The sequence below is a fragment of the Scyliorhinus canicula genome, chromosome 18 (genome assembly GCF_902713615.1).
Source record: "Scyliorhinus canicula chromosome 18, sScyCan1.1, whole genome shotgun sequence".
Taxonomy (NCBI): Eukaryota; Metazoa; Chordata; class Chondrichthyes; order Carcharhiniformes; family Scyliorhinidae; genus Scyliorhinus; species Scyliorhinus canicula.
The window spans coordinates 98,599,969-98,619,777 of NC_052163.1; the positions used below are offsets into that span (position 1 = coordinate 98,599,969).

At 49.2% G+C, this 19,809-nt stretch overlaps 1 protein-coding gene across 2 annotated transcripts in view; it reads left to right on the forward strand.

Moving 5' to 3' along the window:
• Positions 1-3,767: 3,767 nt before the first annotated feature.
• Positions 3,768-19,809, forward strand: part of LOC119953247 (cortexin-1-like) — a 29,279-nt gene continuing 13,237 nt past the window's right edge. Inside the window, exon 1 of one of the 2 annotated variants that reach the window (XM_038777295.1) lies at positions 3,768-4,212. The gene's annotated coding sequence lies outside the window, so the exon portion shown is untranslated. Of the gene's footprint in view, positions 4,213-4,385; positions 4,586-19,809 lie in introns of those variants that run through there. The other variant, XM_038777294.1, reaches the window with a different exon arrangement.

Below are 19,809 nucleotides of genomic sequence, written 5' to 3' on the forward strand. Positions count from 1 at the left end.
GTGGGGGCACTGGACGCGAGAAGATGTTTGATCAGGTAGAGTGGAGTTACTTGATGGCGGTATTGGAGAGATTTGGAATTGGGCCGAGGTTTGTGGCGTGGTGCGGCTGCTGTTTAAGGAACCGATGGCGAGTGTTTGCACTAACAGCATAATTTTGGGGTATTTTGCACTGCACTGGGGTAAGAGACAGGGGTGCACCATGTTCCCCCCTATTGACTGAGTTGGCTATAGATCCCCTGGCGTTTGCGCTAAGGAGCTTGAGACTGTGGAGGGGGATAGTGAGTATATTTGAATGCGAGCGTTTGCGGCTAATTAAGTCTTTACAGATCCAGAGATAGGGATAACCCCAGGTTAAAGAGGTGTGAATTCCTGCTGCAGGAAAGGATGTCCCAAAGCGTGATACATTGGCGAGGCTATGCAGACGCTGCGACAATGGATGAACGGACATCGCGCGACAATCGCCAGGCAGGAATGTTCCCTTCCAGTCGGGTAACACTTCAGCAGTCAAGGGCATTCAGCCTCTGATCTCCGGGTAAGCGTTCTCCCAGGCAGCCTTCAGGACGCACGACAACGCAGAATCGCTGAGCAGAAACTTATAGCCAAGTTCCGCACACATAAGTACGGCCTCAACCGGGACCTGGAATTCATGTCGCATTACATTCACCCCTCACCATCTGGCCTGGGCTTGCGAAATCCTACCAACTGTCTTGGCTTGAGACAATTCACACCTCTTTAACCTGGGGTTATCCCTATCTCAGGTAAAGACTTAATTACCTGCAAATGCTCGCATTCAACGCATTGTCTTGCATTTTGACTTTGTCTGTATATATGTTTCTGGAACTTACCTCTTCATTCACCTGAGGAAGGAGCAGTGCTCAGAAAGCTAGTGTTTGAAACAAACATGTTGGACTTTAACCTGGTGTTGTGCTCGTTACTGCAGGCAGTGCTGTCTGTGGGTTGGGGGATTGGGGTTTGGCGAAGTATGGGTGGATCCTGGAGGAGGACAGGGTGTCCACGGAGGGGATTAAGGCAAATTTGAGGAGGAGCTTGGGGGGGGGGGGGGGGGCGCTGGGAGAGGGACTGTGGTATGAAGTGCTGCGGAGGGTGAATGCCTTGACCTCATGTGCAAGCTTGGGGCTGATACAGCTGAAAGTCGTACTTAGGGCGCACCTTACAAAGTCAAGGATGAGCCGGCTGTTCAAGGGGAGGATGTCTGTGAGCGATGTGGGAGGGGCCCCGTGAACCATGTTCATATGTTTTGGTCCTGCCCGTAGCTGGAAGGGTATTGGCAGGATGTATTTAGCACAATCTCGGGGGTCTTGCATGTGGATGTGAAGCCCCCTAGAAGACATATTCGGGGAGTTGGACCGGCCCGAGTTGAAGGCGGGAGTGGGGGTGGACGTCTTCGGCTTCACCTCGCTGATCGCTCGTAGGCGGGACCTGTTGGGGTGGTGCTCAGTCTCTCCACCCTGTGACTCGGCTTGGCGCGAGGACCTGCTGGAGTTATTGACCCTGGAGAAGGTGAAGTTCGAGCTGGGGGGGGGGGGGGGGCGAAGGGGGAATTCTACAATTGTTGGGGTTTGTTCAACATGCACTTTCGGGAATTGGTTACCGTTGATTGTTGAGGGGGGAGTATGGCGGGGGGTTACTGTGTTTCGTTGGGGTTGCTTTTGTATTGCTGGGGTTGATTTTTTTGTATGGCAAAAATGGTGAAAATCAGTTGAATAAAAATGCTTGAAAAGAAAACTGTTTCTGTCTCCACCAATGCTACTTAACCGGACTATTTCCATCATCATGTTTTTATCTGTGCAGATGGCTTGTGTTTACTGTAGCCTGCAGTGAGGGTTTTCCTGTTTTTCGTTCGAACCCTTCGGATATCTGGACAGTTGTAAAATAAAAAAGAATTTGCATATGCATCACCTTGCAAAAGCCAGTGCTCCCACTCCAGTGGTCAGGAGAACTATCTCTCGCTTGCGAGCAGAGACCCTGAAATTGGAACTGGGTTACAGATTGAAATACAAGAGACTGGCAATGCTTCAGAGACTGAGACACAGCCTGAGATACAGAAACTGGAACACACACACACAGACTGAGATACAGAGACTGGAACACACACACACAGACTGAGGTACAGAAACTGGAACACACAGACACACACACAGACTGAGATATGGAGACTGGAACACACACACACAGACTGAGATACAGAAACTGGAACACACACACACACAGACTGAGGTACAGAAACTGGAACACACACACACACAGACTGAGGTACAGAAACTGGAACACACACACACACACACAGACTGAGATACAGAGACTGGAACAGACACACACACAGACTGAGATACAGAGACTGGAACACACACACAGACTGAGATACAGAAACTGGATCACACACACACACACAGACTGAGATACAGAAACTGGAACACACACACACACAGACTGAGATACAGAAACTGGAACACAGACACACATAGACCGAGATACAGAAACTGGAACACACACGCACAGACTGAGATACAGAAACTGGAACACAGACACACATAGACCGAGATACAGAGACTGGAACACACACACACACAGACTGAGATACAGAAACTGGAACACAGACACACACAGAGACTGAGATACAGAGACTGGAACACACACACACACAGACCGAGATACAGAGACTGGAACACACACACACACACAGACTGAGATACAGAAACTGGAACACACACACACACAGACTGAGATACAGAAACTGGAACACACACACACACAGACTGAGATACAGAAACTGGAACACACACACACACAGACTGAGATACAGAAACTGGAACACACACACACACAGACTGATATACAGGGACTGGAACACACACACACACAGACTGAGATACAGAAACTGGAACACACCCACAGGCAGACTGAGATACAGAAACTGGAACACACACACGCACAGAGACTGAGATACAGAAACTGGAAAGCACACACAGACAGACTAATATACAGGGACTGGAACACACACACACAGACTGAGATACAGAAACTGGAACACACACACAGGCAGACTGAGATACAGAGACTGGAACACACACAGACTGAGATACGGAGACTGGAACAGACACACACACACAGACTGAGATACAGAAACTGGAACACACACACACACAGACTGAGACACAGAAGCTGGAACACACACAGGCAGACTGTGATACAGAAACTGGAACACACACAGATACAGAAACTGGAACACACACACAGACTGAGATACGGAGACTAGAACAGACACACACAGACTGAGATACAGAAACTGGAACACACACACACACTGAGATATGGAGACTGGAACAGACACACACACACAGACTGAGATACAGAAACTGGAACACACACAGACTGAGATACGGAGACTGGAACAGACACACAGACTGAGATACAGAAACTGGAACACCACAGACTGAGATATGGAGACTGGAACAGACACACAGACTGAGATACAGTAACTGGAACACACACAGGCTGAGATATGGAGACTGGAACAGACACACACACACAGACTGAGATACAGAAACTGGAACACACACAGACTGAGATATGGAGACTGGAACAGACACACACACACACAGACTGAGATACAGAGACTGGAACACACACACAGACTGAGATACAGAAACTGGAACACACACACACACACAGACATAGACTGCTATAGGGAGAGTGGTGCACTCACACACAGACGGATACACAGATATTGGCGCAGAAACCGGAGCCTGAGACTGGGTGAGAACCTGTGGAGTGTGTTTGTGGGTGTGGGCGCTGCTGCTGCCTCTGCTGCCTTCGCAGACAACTGGCTGGAAATCACAGACCAGGAAGACCCGAAATCAACAGTTCCTGGTACCAGACAAGCCGGACAGACTGGTGGAATAGCTTCGGGCTACCGGGATTCGAGCTGCCTGCAAAGCTCCCGGGGCGGGTACTCCCGGGGTGGGGTATTGGTTCTGCTGTTGTGCTGTCACTAACCAGGAGGCTGCTCTCAATCGGGGCTGGAGGCTGCGAGCTGCCCGCTTGTTTGGAGATGACAGTGAAGTTGGGGCTGCTGAAGCGGTGGCTGCTCATTCTGAGCGAGGCGGGGTCCCCGCCCCACAGTGTTGCTATCTGGCGATCCCTGAATTAGTTTGTCATCAAACTTGTTGGTGAAGTGCAAAGATGATTCAGGTGAGATTTTCATGTCTGACTCCCTTTCGTGCGGGTTTTCGACACCGGTGATAAATAATGTGTCCATGTTGCTTTTGTTTTGGACTTTCTCCCTTGGGTCCTTAGCCCTGTGGGCTGGGTTGCAGTTGGAATGGGGGGAGGGAACTGAGACTTTCCGAGTGATGGGTGAGAATGGCAGCACAGGGTGTGAGCTAACAGAGTGACGGACGCCCGGGTGGGTTACAGTCATGGCTTGATCCTCCAGCTTGCTAGTCGCAGTCCTTCCTTCTCAGAACTGCCTCTGGTCTGATTAGATCACCTCGGCTGTATCTTGTGCCCTGGTCAAGACTCTCAATACCTGGCTCAACATTGAACAATTGCCACGTAACCGCAGGTGAGTTTGTGGAGCAATGTTCTGCTCTCTGTTAGCAGTGCTTTGTGCTTTTCCATCTGCACTTAAAGTGTAGGAGGCTGCTAATCCAGACATGCTCAGCTTTGAATGGCCCCGTCTTTTTAATTCGGAGCCCTTTTTATTTGCTGCAAAATGTTCTGACACTAAAATAGGGAAGGATCCAGCAGGAAGAGGCTCCACAGTGATGCCTGCAGAAGGTGCATCGGAACTGTGGCACTCATTAAAACTCAGCACAATTCAAAGTCTCAGGCAAGTTGATCTGCAGCTACTGGCTGTTACCCGCTTGACTGTTAGTGGGTGGCACAGTGGCACTGTTGCTTCACAGCTCCAGGGTCCCAGGTTCGATTCCCGGCTTGGATCACTGCCTGTGCGGAGTCTGCACCCTCTCCCCGTGTCTGCATGGGTTAGGTGGCTTGGCCATGCTAAATTGCCCTTAGTGTCCAAAGATGTGCAAGTTAGGTGGGGTTACTGGGTTGTGGGGATAGGTTGGAGTGTGGGCTTGAATGGGGTGTTCTTTGCAAGGGCTGGCGCAGACTCAATGGGCCGAATGGCCTCCTTCTGCACTGTAAATTCTATGATTCTATGACTGGTATGAAGCTAATTCTAAATGAGGGGGAGGGGGACAGAATTACTCACTGTTAGCTGTAACCCGTTCTTCTTGTTGCTCCAAAGCTTTTTGTTATTGAAATAAATGAAGCTCTTTATGAATGAGAGTCTAATAAACCTGGGAGATCATCTAAAACCAGCAGATTGGTCGTCACACGGTTGAAAGTAAATCACTCCAGAGTCCAGAGCAGATAGGTATCCAGTTTGAATATTGCTGATTCTCTTTAATCTTTGCTCCCTGCAATTCGAAGTCGCTTGGATGCGTTGATGTTTGATTTTGTTACATCGCACACTTCTGCATGGTTAGATTTGTTTGATGTGTTATATTTTGGATAGGTGGACAGGTGCTTTTAGGTTGTCAGGGCCCTGTTGTGCAACTCTTAACCAACTCAGTGGTCTTTTGGAACACGGATTGATTGTTGGCGTTGAATTTTCAGGAACCATTGTGGTCCTTTCCATTTATAAAGACCCCTTTAGGTTGATGTGAAGGGTGCTGAATGTGTAGAGGAGAGATTGGGTCAGTCTGGATTTTGGTCCTTCTAAATACCAGCCTGTGGGGTGCCATATTTGTGAAGCCACAGCCACATGGATGGAAGGGGTGGCACCTCCAGTCTGTGCTGGGCTCCACAATCTCAGTCACGGCAGTGGTGGGAGCACCACACTCAGCCTTTGTTCCCTTGAGTTATGAGGGGGGAGAAAATTAAGCAGGTTCCTGCTCCTGAAAGTTATCCAGTGAGCCCCTGAACATTTTCCCTGAACATTGTCAGGGGAAATTTAAAAGAAAAGTTCTAATAATTAACTAAAAAAGTAAAAGCATTGGGTGGCACCATGGTTAGCACTGCTGCCTCATAGCTCCAGGTACCCAGGTTCAATTCCAAACTTAGGTAACTGTGTGGAGCTTGCACATTCTCCCCGTGTGTGCGTGGGTTTCCTCTGAGTGCTCGGGTTTCCTCCCACAGTCCAAAGATGTGAAGGTTAGATGGATTGTCCAAGTTAATTGCCCCTTAATGTCCAATGGGTAGGCTGGGGTTATCATAGAATTCCTACAGTGCAGAAGGAGGCCATTCAGCCCATTGAGTCTGCACCAACCCTCTTAAAAAGCACCACAACACAGGCCCACTCCCCCACCCCATCCCCATAACCCCACCTACCGTTTTTGGACACAAAAGGTAAATTTAGCGTGGCCAATCCACCTAACCTGCACATCTTTGGACTATGGGAGAAAACCGGAGCACCCAGAGGAAACCCACGAAGACACGGGGAGAAAGTCACCCAAGGCTGAAATTGAACCCCGATCCCTGGCACAGTGAGGCAACAGTGCTAACAACTGTGCCACTATGCTGTCCGGTTATGGGATGACAGGGATAAGATGGAGGACTGGGCCTGGGTAGGATACTCTTTGGGAGGGTCCGTGTGGACTTGATGGGCCAAATGGCCCCTTTCTGCACTGTAGGGATTCTGTTATTCTATGATTCGATAACACTTTGCTCGGGTTAATAAAATGTGGCACTGAGGCTCTGAATCTCAAATAATGCTCAGGTTACGACTCATAGACCCTCCCACCTGGATAAATTAATTGCTTATTGGGTGGGTGATCTGTTCCATCCTTCCGATGCTCAGTCTGTGGCTGCAGAATATGTTCAGCTCGTAGGAAATATTTTCAGATGATTTCAAAGCTGGTAGTCCTGCTGGGATCAGCGCTGCACAAATTGCTGCCAAGACTGCTGACCCGGGCTACCCTGCCACTCATTAGTCTGTGTGATTTAAACATCTCGGAGGGGTGGACAAGCTTTTAATCTTGTTCCACTGCCAGTAGATAGTGAGGCGTAAATGAAAAGTTTGGGCCAGCAAAATCATTGACAAGAAGCTCTATTTAAAAGGGTAATTCTAGAGAATGTAAACTGTGTAATGTGAAAATGTGGATTAATTGGGCAGCATGGCCATATGAACAAAATGGGAATTCAGGTTCTTAAAGTGCACTGGATCTGACTGTGTGCCTTCTGAATCCTGAGATTAGGCTTCAGGCTTGAAATCATTTCCCCTCTCTCTCTTATTCATATCAAGAGCAGTTGGGTTGTTATTCTTCGCACCTGTGATAAAACACCGGCAGTGTTGTGTCTGGGATTGAGTCGTCTATTTGAGCAGCCTGTGATGTTACTTCCAGTTCACAGGCAAGTAGCAAATGCATTTAACACCTTGTCCAGCTGGGCAGATCAGATTGTGCCACTCGCGCGCGGTGGGTGAGTTGACATGCTGATTTGAAGTCAGTTGGGGAGCTGGAAATTAGGTGTGTGGGCTGCCGCTTGAAATAAAACGCAAAGATTTCTTTTCCCTCTCATTTTGGAGGTTGTGCGACATTTCTATTTTTCGTCAGTTTCTGCTTGGGCTTCGGTCAAGTTGGTGAGGGGGGTGGGCACCCTGCCAATGCTGCCCTCTAGCTAGTCAAAAGGATGGTGGCCATGATGTGGAGATGCTGGCGTTGGACTGGGGTGGGCACAGTAAGAAATCTTACAACACCAGGTTAAAGTCCAACAGGTTTGTTTGGAATCACTAGCTTTTGGAGCGCAGCTCCTTCATCGTGTGAGCTCTGAAAGCTAGTGATTCCAAACAAATATGTTGGACTTTAACCTGGGTGTTGTAAGACGTCTTACTGCAGTCAAAAGGAGGGGCATTCGACAACCCAAAAGACTAGCCTGACATTCATGGAAAAGCACAGCACATCTTCATAGTCCAGGCCACACATTGAAGGCAGCTGTTGACATTCCAGAGTGGCCTTGAGCTGACAGAAGTCCTTCGGAATCTGGGGCAATGTGGCCACCTGGATAAAGATATGTAGGAATCCAGGGAGCAAACAGTCGGGACAGTTGCTCAGTCTGCATGATGTGTTGAGTTATGTTCCACAGGGAACTTTATTAGCACTAATCTCATTTACAGGAAATCCTACATGATCCAGATTTAGGAATTGAGGAAACAATATCAAAATGGGCAGCACAGTAGCATAGTGGTTAGCACAGTTGCTTCACAGCTCCAGGATCCCAGGTTCGATGACCGGCTGGGTCACTGTCTGTGCGGAGTCTACATGTTCTCCCCTGTGTCTGCGTGGGTTTCCTCCGGTGCTCCGGTTTCCTCCTACATTCCAAAGATGTGCGGGTTAGGTGGATTGGACATGATAAATTGCCCTTTGTGCCCAAAAAATGTTAAGTGGGGGTTACTGGGTTCCCGGGGATAGGGTAGATACGTTTGCTTCAGTAGGGCCGGTGCAGACTCGATTGGTCGAATGGCCTCCCTCTGCACTGCAAATTCTATGATTCTATGAAATTAGCCACCAAAACCCATACTGGGCAAAGAGTTGTAAAGAAGATTTACAAATATTGAATAAGGCATAGATTGGCTAGCAGGTGGCAGACACAGTTTAGTGTACTGGAAATAGCTGATTAGTAGCAGCCTGATTTCAGATTGCTTTTATATAATTTGCTTATACCAAACTTAGGAGATGGGGGTAGCAATAGCATTTGTTGATAAATTGTGGTGGCAGTTGGCAAATTTGGGGAGATAGGTGAACTGAAAAGAAAGCTTAGATTTCAAACAGAGAAGCACCGGATCTTTTGTGGATGCACAGCACATTAAAATTGGCAGCACAACAATGTTAAGATTGTAAGGAGTTGCAGGGGTGAAAAGTTTATGTGGGGATGAATGTTCCCATCCCCATCCTGTTTTATGGGACTGCTTGTGTTTAACATCTGTTTGTTTGCTTTTGGAGGAGGCTACCTGGAGCTCAGGAGAAGTATTTGTTTGGGTGGGGGAGGGTAAGGCCAGGAGGAAGCCTTCTTCTTTGAGCTGAGGAGTGGGGAGGGGGAGGTCATTAGGATGTGCCTTTGGGCAGGGGCAGCCGTGCTAGCAGATTATGCTGGTGAACGGAAGTGAGGTGGTGGGGGAGAAAGCCAAGAGGGGTGGCCAGGGGGAGGGGGGAAAGGGGGGGGGGGGGGGGAGAAGGGGAAGGGGAAAAGGGGGGGGGGGGGGGCAGGGTTTCTGCGACGCGGCAGAAGGTGAGAGATGACATGGTCAAGGGCGAAGAAAAGGGCCATGCGGGATGGGCTAGGTACAGAGTGGAATTAAAGGGGCAGGAGTTAAGTGGGGAAGATGACAGACGGCAGAGGGGATTGGAGGCTCAAGCCTCAGGTAAGGTTGGTAACATAGAACGTCCGGGGACTGAATGGGCCGGTTAAAAGGTCGCGGGTGTTCACGCACCTCAGGAGCTTGAAAGCAGGGGTGGTCTTTCTGCAGGAGACACACCTCCGAGTGAAGGACCAGGTTAGGTTAAGGAAGGGGTGGGTTGGGCAGGGTTTTCACTTGGGGTTTGATTCAACATCGAGGGGCGTGGCGATTTTAATGAGCAAAAAAATAGGATTAATGAGTGCGAAGGAGGTGAGGAATCCAGGTAGGAGATACGTGATTGTGAGTGGGGTATTGGAAGGGGCACCGGGAGTGTTGGTAAATGTGTATGCCCCAAATTGGGATGATGTGGGTTTTATGAGGGGGTTGCTGGCAGCGATCCCAGATTTGGCCACGCACCAGCTGATCATGGGAGGAGATTTTAACTGTGTCCTGGAGCCGAGGGTGGATAGATCGAGCTCCAGGTTGATGGGTAGGGTACGAATGGCAAGGGAGCTGGGGGGGTTTATGGAGAGGATGGGTATGGTGGATCCATGGTGTTTTCAGAACCCAGAGGGAAGGGAGTATTCCTTCTTTTCACACGTCTATAAGGGGTATTCGAGGATTGATTACTTTGTAGTGAGTTGGCAGATTTTGGTTGGGGTGGAGGGGGCAGAGTATGCGGGGATAGTTATCTCGGACCATGCGCCCCACTGGCTGGATATTCGGTTCAGTACAGGGCGTGAGCAGAGACCGGGGTGGAGGTTTGACTCGGGGTTGTTGGTGGATGGAGGTTTTTGTGATAAGGTGCGGTTGGCGATTAGGGATTATGTGGAGTTCAATCAGAATGGGGAGGTGTCGGCGGGCATTTTTTGGGAAGGCAGCGATCCGGGGAGAAATTATCTCATTTACGGTTCATGCGAATGAGGAAAGGAGGGCAGAACATGACCATCTAGTGAGCGAGATAGTGGAGGTGGATAGGGAGTATTCGAGGGTGCCCACCGTGGAGGGATTGGCGAGGAGGAAAAACTTGCAGGGGTAATTTGATAGGCTGACAACGGGGAGGGCGGTAGGGCAACTGGGTAGGGCAAGAGGGGTGCAATACGAGTATGGGGAGAAGGCAAGCTGCATGCTGGCGCACCAGCTGTGGAGGCAGGCTGCGTCCAGGGAAATATTGAAGATCCAGACTGGGGCTGCGATGTGGTGTCAGAGCCAAGGAAAATAAATGAGGCATTTAGAGAGTATTACCAGGGACTTTATGAGCAAGACCCAGGAGGTGAAGAGAGGGACATGGGGCGGTTTCTGGACGAGCTGGAATTTCCCTAGGTGGAGGAAGCAAAGAGGCAGCTGTTGGAGGAGCCCCTGGGGCTGAGGGAGGTGCTGCATAGTATCAGGAGTATGAAGTCGGGGAAGACCTCTGGGCCGGATGGGTACCCGGCAGAATTTTATGAGGAATTTGCAGCGGACCTGGCACCACATCTGTTGGGGGCATTTAATGAAGCACTGGAGAAGGGGGAGTTGCCGGAGACGATGAAGCAGGCAGTAATCACGCTAATCCCAAAAAAAGGGAAGGATCCAGTGGAATATGGGTCGTATAGACATACATCACTATTGAACACAGATGTGAAAGTATTGGCTAAGTTGTTGGTGAGGAGGATGGAGGATTGTGTCCCCGGGGGTGGTTGTAGAAGATCAAACAGGCTTCATGAAGGGCAGGTAGCTCGTGAGTAATATAAGACGGCTGTTGAATGTGGTGATGAATCCGTTGAGAACTCTGGTACCGGAGGTGGTGGTGTCCATGGACGCGGAGAAAGCATTGGACCGGGTGGAGTGGTGGTCCTTGTTCGAAGTTTTGGGAAGGTTTGGGTTTGGGCCGAGATTTGTGGCATGGGTGCGGTTGCTGTATGCGGCGCCAAGAGTGAGGGTGAGGACGAATGATATGAGCTCACAAAGCTTTGACTTACACAGGGGTACAGGGCAGGGATGCCCGCTGTTGCCGCTGCTGTTTGCGCTGGCCGTAGAGCCATTGGTGATGGCTCTCAAGGGGTGGGCAGAGTGGCAGGGGATAATGAGGGGACAGAGGGAGCATCGGGAGTCACTCTACGCCGATGACCTCTTGCTGTATGTTTCGGATCCGTTGGAGAGTATGGGAAGGATTATGGGCCTGTTGGGGAGGTTTGGGATACAAGCTGAATGTAAGGAAAAGCGAGGTATTCCCGGTGAATGAGCTGGCACAGCGGGCTAATTTAGGGGGGATGCCATTTACGGTAGTGAGGGATAGGTTTATGTACTTGTGGAGGAGGCCAGGGAGGATCTTAAGAGGTGGGATACACTACACTGAACATTGGCGGGGAGGGTCCAAGTGATGAAAATGAATATTCTGCCGAGGTTCCTGTTTGTCTTTCAGGCTCTCCCGATCTTTATACCAAAGGCCTTTTTTCAGAAAGTGGACACAATCATCTCTGACTTTGTATGGGCGGGGAAGGTGCCAAGGGTGGGGAGGACCTTGATACAGAGGCAGAGGCAGCAGGGAGGGTTGGCGTTGCAAAACCTGCTTCATTATTATTGGGTGGCGAATGTGGACAAGGTGCGGCAGTTGTGGGAAGGAGAAGGGGTAGAGTGGGTTAGGATGGAGGAGGAATCTTGTAAGGGGTCTAGTTTGAGGGCTATGGTGACGGCAGCATTGCCAATGGCTCCGAGTAGGTATTCAGGGAGCCCAGTGGTGCAGTCCACGGTGAAGATATGGAATCAGCTGAGGAGGCATTTTAGGGTGGAAGGGATGTCGGTGCTAACGCCGCTTTGCGAGAATCATGGGTTTGAGCCGGGGGGGATGGAAAGTGTATACAGGAGGTGAAGGGAAGTGAGGCTGGTCAAGGTGAGAGATTTGTATTTGGAGGAAGGGTTCGCCAGTCTGGAGGAGCTAAGGGAGAGGGCAGAGCTGTCGAGGGGGAGTGAGTTCAGGTATCTTCAGGTTAGGGGATTTGCACAAAAGGTCTGGAAGGGGTTCCCTAGATTGCTGGGATAAGCCCTGCTGGTGCGACTGCTGCTTCCGGATGTGGAAGGGGAGGGAAGAATTGGGGATATATATAAGTGGCTGGGGAGCAGGGAGGCGAGCAGGTGGTGAAGATCAAAGAGAAATGGGAAGCAGAGTTGGGAATGGAGATCAATTGGGGAGTATGGAGTGAGGCACTGTGAAGGGCACACGCTCTTGTGCAAGGATGAGCCTGATACAGTTTAAGGTGGTGCACAGGGTGAATATGACTCGGGCGAGAATGAGTGGGTTCTTTCAGTGGGTAGCAGATGAGTGTGAGAGGTGTGGGCAGAGGCCAGTGAATCATGTGCACATGTTTTGGGGTTGTGACAAATTGGGAAGATTCTGGGTGGGAATGTTCGCAGTCTTAGCCAGGACAGTGGTGGAGGAGATGGACCCGGACCCTTTGGTGGCGATATTTGGGGTTTCAGAGAAGCCGGAGCTCATGGAGAGGAGGAAGGCTGGAGTCCTGGCCTTCGCCTCTCTGATTGCACGGTGATGAATTTTGCTGGAATGGCGGTCGGCATCGTCACCGGGGTAGCAGCATGGTTGGGTGAGTCAGTGGGGTGATGGGAAGGGGGTGGTGAAAAAGGAGGAAAATCTGTACAAACTGTATAGTTGATTGTTCGGAAGAATGTTTCCCGGGGTTTTTATTTGCTGTAACCTACTTTGATACATGTTTGAATAAAATGCGTTTAAAAAAAATAAATAAATAAAATTGGCATCACAAATAGCTAAGGCTATAAATGGCAAATTAATTCCTTGGTTTTAAAGTAGAGGAGCTTTAAGGGATTGTGAAAATTCACTGCTTAGAATAATCTGTGAAACAAATACAGATAATAATGCACCTTGCAGATTTATTCAACCATTTGAGCAACTGACAGGTGAGTCTCGAGTGATGGCTGGCATGGATAATTGAGGACATGGAAGTGATTGCTGTAAAATATGGCTGTTCATTGATTTAAGCCTTGAATTTTTGTTTTGTATAATTCATACCTTTAATTAGAACTCAGAACAAAATCTATTTCAAGGGACCAGATTCTCCATTTCTGCGGCTAAGTGCAGGCTCGAACGGAGAATTTACGGGAGGTTAACGATTAAAAAATCGGCATTGACCCCTGACCGATTCCGGGACCTGTGAGGGGCTAGCAACGGCGCTGGGTGAAGCTACCGGCTCCCACGCCGAAAACGGCTGGAGAATGGCTGTGACCCTGGCCGCGCATGCACACGGCTGATGACCTGCAGTGGTCGCGCTGTACAATATGGTGCCGGCCTTGCGTGGATCCGACCCGCCATCAGCTACCCCACAGCCCCCCCCCCCCCGCCCCACTCGCGGAAGCCGGCCCGATCAGCGACAAGGATCCCGGCCGAGTATGGCGGTGCTGGACGCAGTCCGCAGCCGCCACGCCGGGTTCCCGACCGTTGAGACCACACGTGTCCCGCGCCATCGGGAACTCGGCCCATCGGGGGCTCAGCATCACTGGAGGGCCGGCCGATGACGCGACAACACCGTTGCAATTGCACGCGACATCCCAATTTCCGAGGGGGCGGAGCATGGCTGACCGGAGTCAAACCAGCGCTGGCCCCGATTTGCGCGGCAGAGTGGATTCTCCGCCCGATCGCCGAGTATGATATCGGCGTCGGGCATCGGAGAATCCCACCCAAGGTCTGTCGTCTGGAATATTCCTTACCTCCAGTTATCCCCTCAGCACGGGAACAGGGCCTCAAACCAAAATCAAAGCCTTTAAGGTAATTTGATTTGAAATTTTCCTTGTTTCATTTTTGTTTCATGGTATGCTTTTAAAACTATTTTGTAAATAAGGTCTGAAGAAATAATTCTCGGCGCTAGCCTCCCTCACGTGTGAACATCAATCTAGGGCAGCAGGAGATCCTTGGTCTCAAGAAGCACCATAGCGTAGCCTGATCACGACCTCATCTAGTGCACATGGTATCTAATTAGAGGCACTGGACAACAATCAGGAGCTGGACACTGGTTAATTGTCCCCTTCTCTTGTCCAGACGTTTAGGCCAATTGCATTTTCTCCATCTCAGACTTTACTAAATTCAGTTAACTCAACCAGGAGCCAAGGGCGGCACGATGCTGCAGCGGTTAGTGCTGCTGCCTCACGGTGCTGAGGACCCGAGTTTGATCCCGGCCCCAGGTCACTGTCCATTTGGAGCTTGCACATTCTCCCCATGTCTGCGTAGGTCTCACCCCTGCAACCCAAAGGTTGTGCTGGGTAGGTGGATTAGCCACACTAAAATTGCCCTTCAATTGGAAAAATAAATAACTAGGTATTCTAAATGTATTTTAAAAAACTAGCTAGGAGCTCGGAGCTCCAGTCAAACACCTTTTGTTCACAGTTCTTGCCTGTCCTCTGAAGCTCACATGCCAACTTTCTCATTAAGGTTGTCTCCCTTCTATTGTACCATTAGCCCCTGCTTTGTGGACAGTGAAACTGGACAGGGTCCAGAAATGGGCGCACCACATTGCGTAATTAACCTGCATCTGATTCATTGAAGCGTGAAGCTTATTGCTACCTGCTAAATTTACATAAAGCTCGCATAAATTGTGTGCCTGAGTGGCTGCATACTTCAGAAAGGGGATCCACAATTGTACATCGAAAAACTAACCTGCAACTTTTGAAGGAGCAATACATCCTGGTTGGATGTGCTGGAACTGGTTGAAGAAGACTGTGAGGAAGAAGTACTCTGAATTGTAGAGCAACAGCACAGAGAGCATGTTGAAAGGTACTCAGTCACTCCTCTGGATGTCTGGGTGGAGGAGCTGTACAGACAGAGAGTCTTTTATCCATAGTAGACCAGGAGGCCCACCAGATTAATCGTGTGAAGGCAGTGAGAGCACATAGTCTTGACATTCAGCGTCAGGAATAAGCCCTGAGGACCTGAATGTAGTGCTGCAGGAAGATTTAAAAAAATTTAAAGTACCCAATTCATTTTTTTTTCCAGTTAAGGGCAATTTAGCGTGGCCAATCCACCCACCCTGCACATATTTGGGTTGTGGGGGTGAGACCCACACAGATACAGGGACAATGTACAAACTCCACACGGACAGTGACCTGGGACCGGAATCGAATCCGGTTTCCCAGCGCCGTGAGGCAGCTGTGCCACTGTGCCACCCTCAGGAAGTTTAATAAACTCACTCAAGTGGTCAAGATCAGTGAATACACCTTCAAATGCCATATCCTACCAATGGCACCACACAATTCTCAATGCATCACACCCCGATCACTCACCCACCAACAATCCCCATCTGTCCTGATCGTAGTGGACATTCGTAGCTTCACCTCTTCCTCATGCACTCATCACTACAGCACGTTTTGCACCCGTATCGCACATTTACTGACATGTTTCCTACCCTCTTGCTGCACAAGACGACACAGAGGCAGCAGGACCTAACTGGTGGGGGACAGACCTGTCCTCACCCTGATAAATGAGACAGTTGTCATCATCATTCGTGTACCATCATGTGGGATCGTGACCAGTGGTAGGATGCTCATACCCAATTCTCTTCACATCCCTTTTGATTTACAAGCTGCAGATGGTCTAAACATTCACTACCCCTTCCCTCACCACAACCTGATCATTTTAACTTTTAGATAACCAGGAACTGCAACCTGTATGGACAATGGCGGAAGAGTAAGAAAATAGTGAAAATGAAGAAACACTCACTCTCGCATTCGAAGCCACCAATTTAAATATGTCACTGTGCCTACTTTAGAGAATAGTTTAGAGGGAGATCTTCACATGGTGAGGCATCTGGCATGAGCAGCCTGCATCTTTGGCAGGGCACAATGGCAGCATAGGAAGACAAGGTTGCACAAAAATTCTCATACAAAGCATTCAATGACGACTTCAATGGGCAGCGTATAGACGAGGGCTGATAGGTTTGCACAATGCTTAGTGCATTTGGATGCCTGTTGGAAACCTATAAGCACTATCAAGGAGCATAGCGGAGTCCAACACCAACTTTGCACAGAACTTGGAGTCCACTCTTTCTATTTCAGAAGTGGTGCCCAACACCAGTAGCAAACTCTTGTTGACCCAACCATGAGGCAGTGTTTGATGGCCAAGTCCATACAGTGGCCACCACAGCTGTGGGTCCCAGTGTTCAAGCATCTTCCAGGGTTCAGCAATTTGTCTTCAACAGATTACTAAGATTGCTGAGACACCGTTTCTTGGGGTGACAGCCATGCTGCAGCCACTGGGGGTAGCATTGCATTGCAACACTAGACTAAGGCACACAGAAGACAGGCTGCAAAGGAATGCACAAAGGTAATTGGTTAACATTTTAATGCAATATGATATGATCTGATGTATAAATTTAGTCTGGAATATTTGTTTTATGGTTGCCTCTCTTTTAGCATTATAGCCAAGCAGAGGCTGTGATGGCCAGTTACCCAGTAGCCATTGGGGGTTAGTCACACTGGCAGGGATTGCCACTTGTGTGGCTTATCACTGATGGGGAATGTCATGGCCAACAAGTATTATGAGCTATGCGTGTTACAGGTGGGAGTGTCACCGACATGGAGTATCATTGGTGTCATATTTTGGCGGCATGGTAGAACAGTGGTTAGCACTGCTGCCTCGCCGCACCAGGAACTCTGGTTCAATTCCAACCTTAGGTGACTGTGCGGAGTCTGCACCTGTGCACCTTCTCCCAGTGTCTGCGTGGGTTTCTTCCGGGTGCTCCGGTTTCCTCCCACAGTCCAAAGGCAGCACGGTAGCATTGTGGATAGCACAATCGCTTCACAGCTACAGGGTCCCAGGTTTGATTCCGGCTTGGGTCACTGTCTGTGCGGAGTCTGTATATCCTCCCCGTGTGTGCATGGATTTCCTCCGGGTGCTCCGGTTTCCTCCCACAGTCCAAAGATGTGCAGGTTAGGTGGATTGGCCATGATAAACTGCCCTTAGTGTCCAAAATTGCCCTTAGTGCTGGGTGGGGTTACTGGGTTATGGGGATAGGATGGAGGTGTTAACCTTGGGTAGGGTGCTCTTTCCAGGAGCCGGTGCAGACTCGATGGGCTAATGGCCTCCTTCTGCACTGTAAATTCTATGTAAGAACATGTAAGGTTAGCTGGATTGGCCATTCTAAATTGCCCCTTAGTGTCCAAAAGGTTAGGTTGGATACAGGAGTAGGGAGAGACCGTGAGCCTGGGTGGTTTCCTGGGTCCGGTTGGTGCTGACCCAATGGGCTGAATGGCTTACAACTGGGATGTAGGGATTCTATGATTCGACGAGTGTCACTGCTGAAGAGTGTCACAGGCGGGAGTGTCACTGGCAGGGACTGGCTCTATTGAGAGTGACATTGGTGAGGATTGTCGATTGTCACTTGCTCTGGCAGGGTGAGGGTCACTGATGGATAGTATAGTGCAGTAACAGGTGGAGATTATCACAGGCCGGGCATGTCAATGATGGGTGTGTCAGTGGCAGGCAGTGTCACTGGTGACAAGTATCCCTTATAGGTAGTGTCATTGATGATGAGTGTCATTGACGATGAGTGTCATGAGTGAAGTGTCTCTTACCAGGAGTATCACCATCAATTAGTGCACTGTAATTAGAGCATGGTGTGACTGGCAGGAAATGTCATTGGAGGGGAGTGCCAGTTTCAAGGAGTGTAACTGACAGGATGTATCACTAGCCGCATGTTGCACTGGTGGGGAGTGTCACTAATAGGGAGCATTGTTATTGGTGCAGAGTGCTGCCAGTGAGGAGAAAGTGTCACTGACCGAAGTGTCATTGGTGGGGTTGTCACTGTCGAGGAATGTCACTGGCAGCAAGTATCAGGAGACGAGCAGAGTGGCACAGTGGTTAGCACTGCAAAACGTGCCATGGACCTTGGTTGAATTCTGGCCTTGGGTGACTGTCTGTGGGGTGTTTGCACTTTCTCCCGTGCCTTCGCGGGTTTCCTCCGGGTGCTCCGGTGTCCTTCACAGTCCAAAGATGTGCAGGTTTTGTGGAGTTATGGGGTTTACGGGCATCGGATGGGGGAGTGGGCCTTAGGTAGGGTGCTCATTTGGAGAGTCGGTGCAGATGGGACAGGCCTAAAGGCCTCCTTCTGCACTGTAAGGATTCTTTGGCTCTATGGGGCAGTGAGTGTGACTAGCAGAGTGTGGCACTGGCAGAGAGAATGCATATCCAATTAGAATATTGTTAAAAGAAAAATTTACAGTTCCAATAATAAAAATATAACAAGTGTGCAACATTCCATTCAGAAAACCTCTACAAACTGAGAGTAGAAGTTGAAATTGCTCTGAATCAATCTTGGGTCCAGTGTGTGTGCTGAGAAAAGATGTACTGATGACAATTTGCTGTCTGAATTTCAAATCCACCTTTTGTTTTTCTCGTTACTGATATGCCTGCTGTGCAATGCCAGCATTTAGATCTTTAAAATGTATTAAAAAATCATTTTGTCACTTTGCGCCAAAATTGACCTGGTACCTTACCTCTTGATCAGGAATATTAAGTATCTCAATCTATACTGAGCATGATTCTCTGGTCCACCAGCCCACGTGTTTCTCGGTGATGCGCCATTCGCTGGTGATGGGATTCTATCTTCTCGCCGCTGGTCAATGGGATTTCCCATTGAAGCCACACCACGCTGCTGGGAAACCCGTGGGCGGGTGTGCACTGGCAGCGGGAAGAGGGAATTCCAAGGGTTGGAGAATTCCGACCAACATCTATCTCTAGGAGTAATATATATCTTAATTCCAGTCACCATGTACTGTGTACCCTCGTTTCAGTCATCTTGTGTTATGTGTTCCTATTCCAGTCACCTTGTGGGTCTTTGCTTCCATCCTGTAGCCCTTTCTCTGTGTGACACAGATATAAGGTCTTCGTAGTGTTGGTTCGGAGCCTAATGAGTGTAAGCTCACCACAGGCAAATAATTTTCTTTCACACATGAGTGCCTCACTTGTATAGCATCACAACACCATCATAATGTACTTGACAGCTCAATGCAGAACTTGGCAAATAATTGAAGGACAGACAAGCATCTCCTGACTTATTTCAAACAATGTCAACCGCTGGCTGGGTTCTGACTGGATTTAAATAACCTCATCTCAACCTCTTTTTTTTTTTGGGTAATTTCAATTACTTCACACATCCGAAATGGAATTATAATGGATTATTCTGTTCAGTCAGTCCTACCCAGCAGTTACATAAGCCACTGGAATGTTCTATGATTGTTGGTACAGGGTTATTGTTGCCTTTTAGCAAGTACTCTGTGTCCAGTTCCTCTGATTTTGAATTGGGCTGTACCCAAGGGAATTGAACTAGTCGCGAGGAAGTATTCATGATCCCTCAGATGGTGCAGTTGGGAATGATGAGGGTTGGGATGAGATATCGCTCACGGCAACGGGATTGTCCCGTCCTGCTGCAGTGAATGGGAGATTT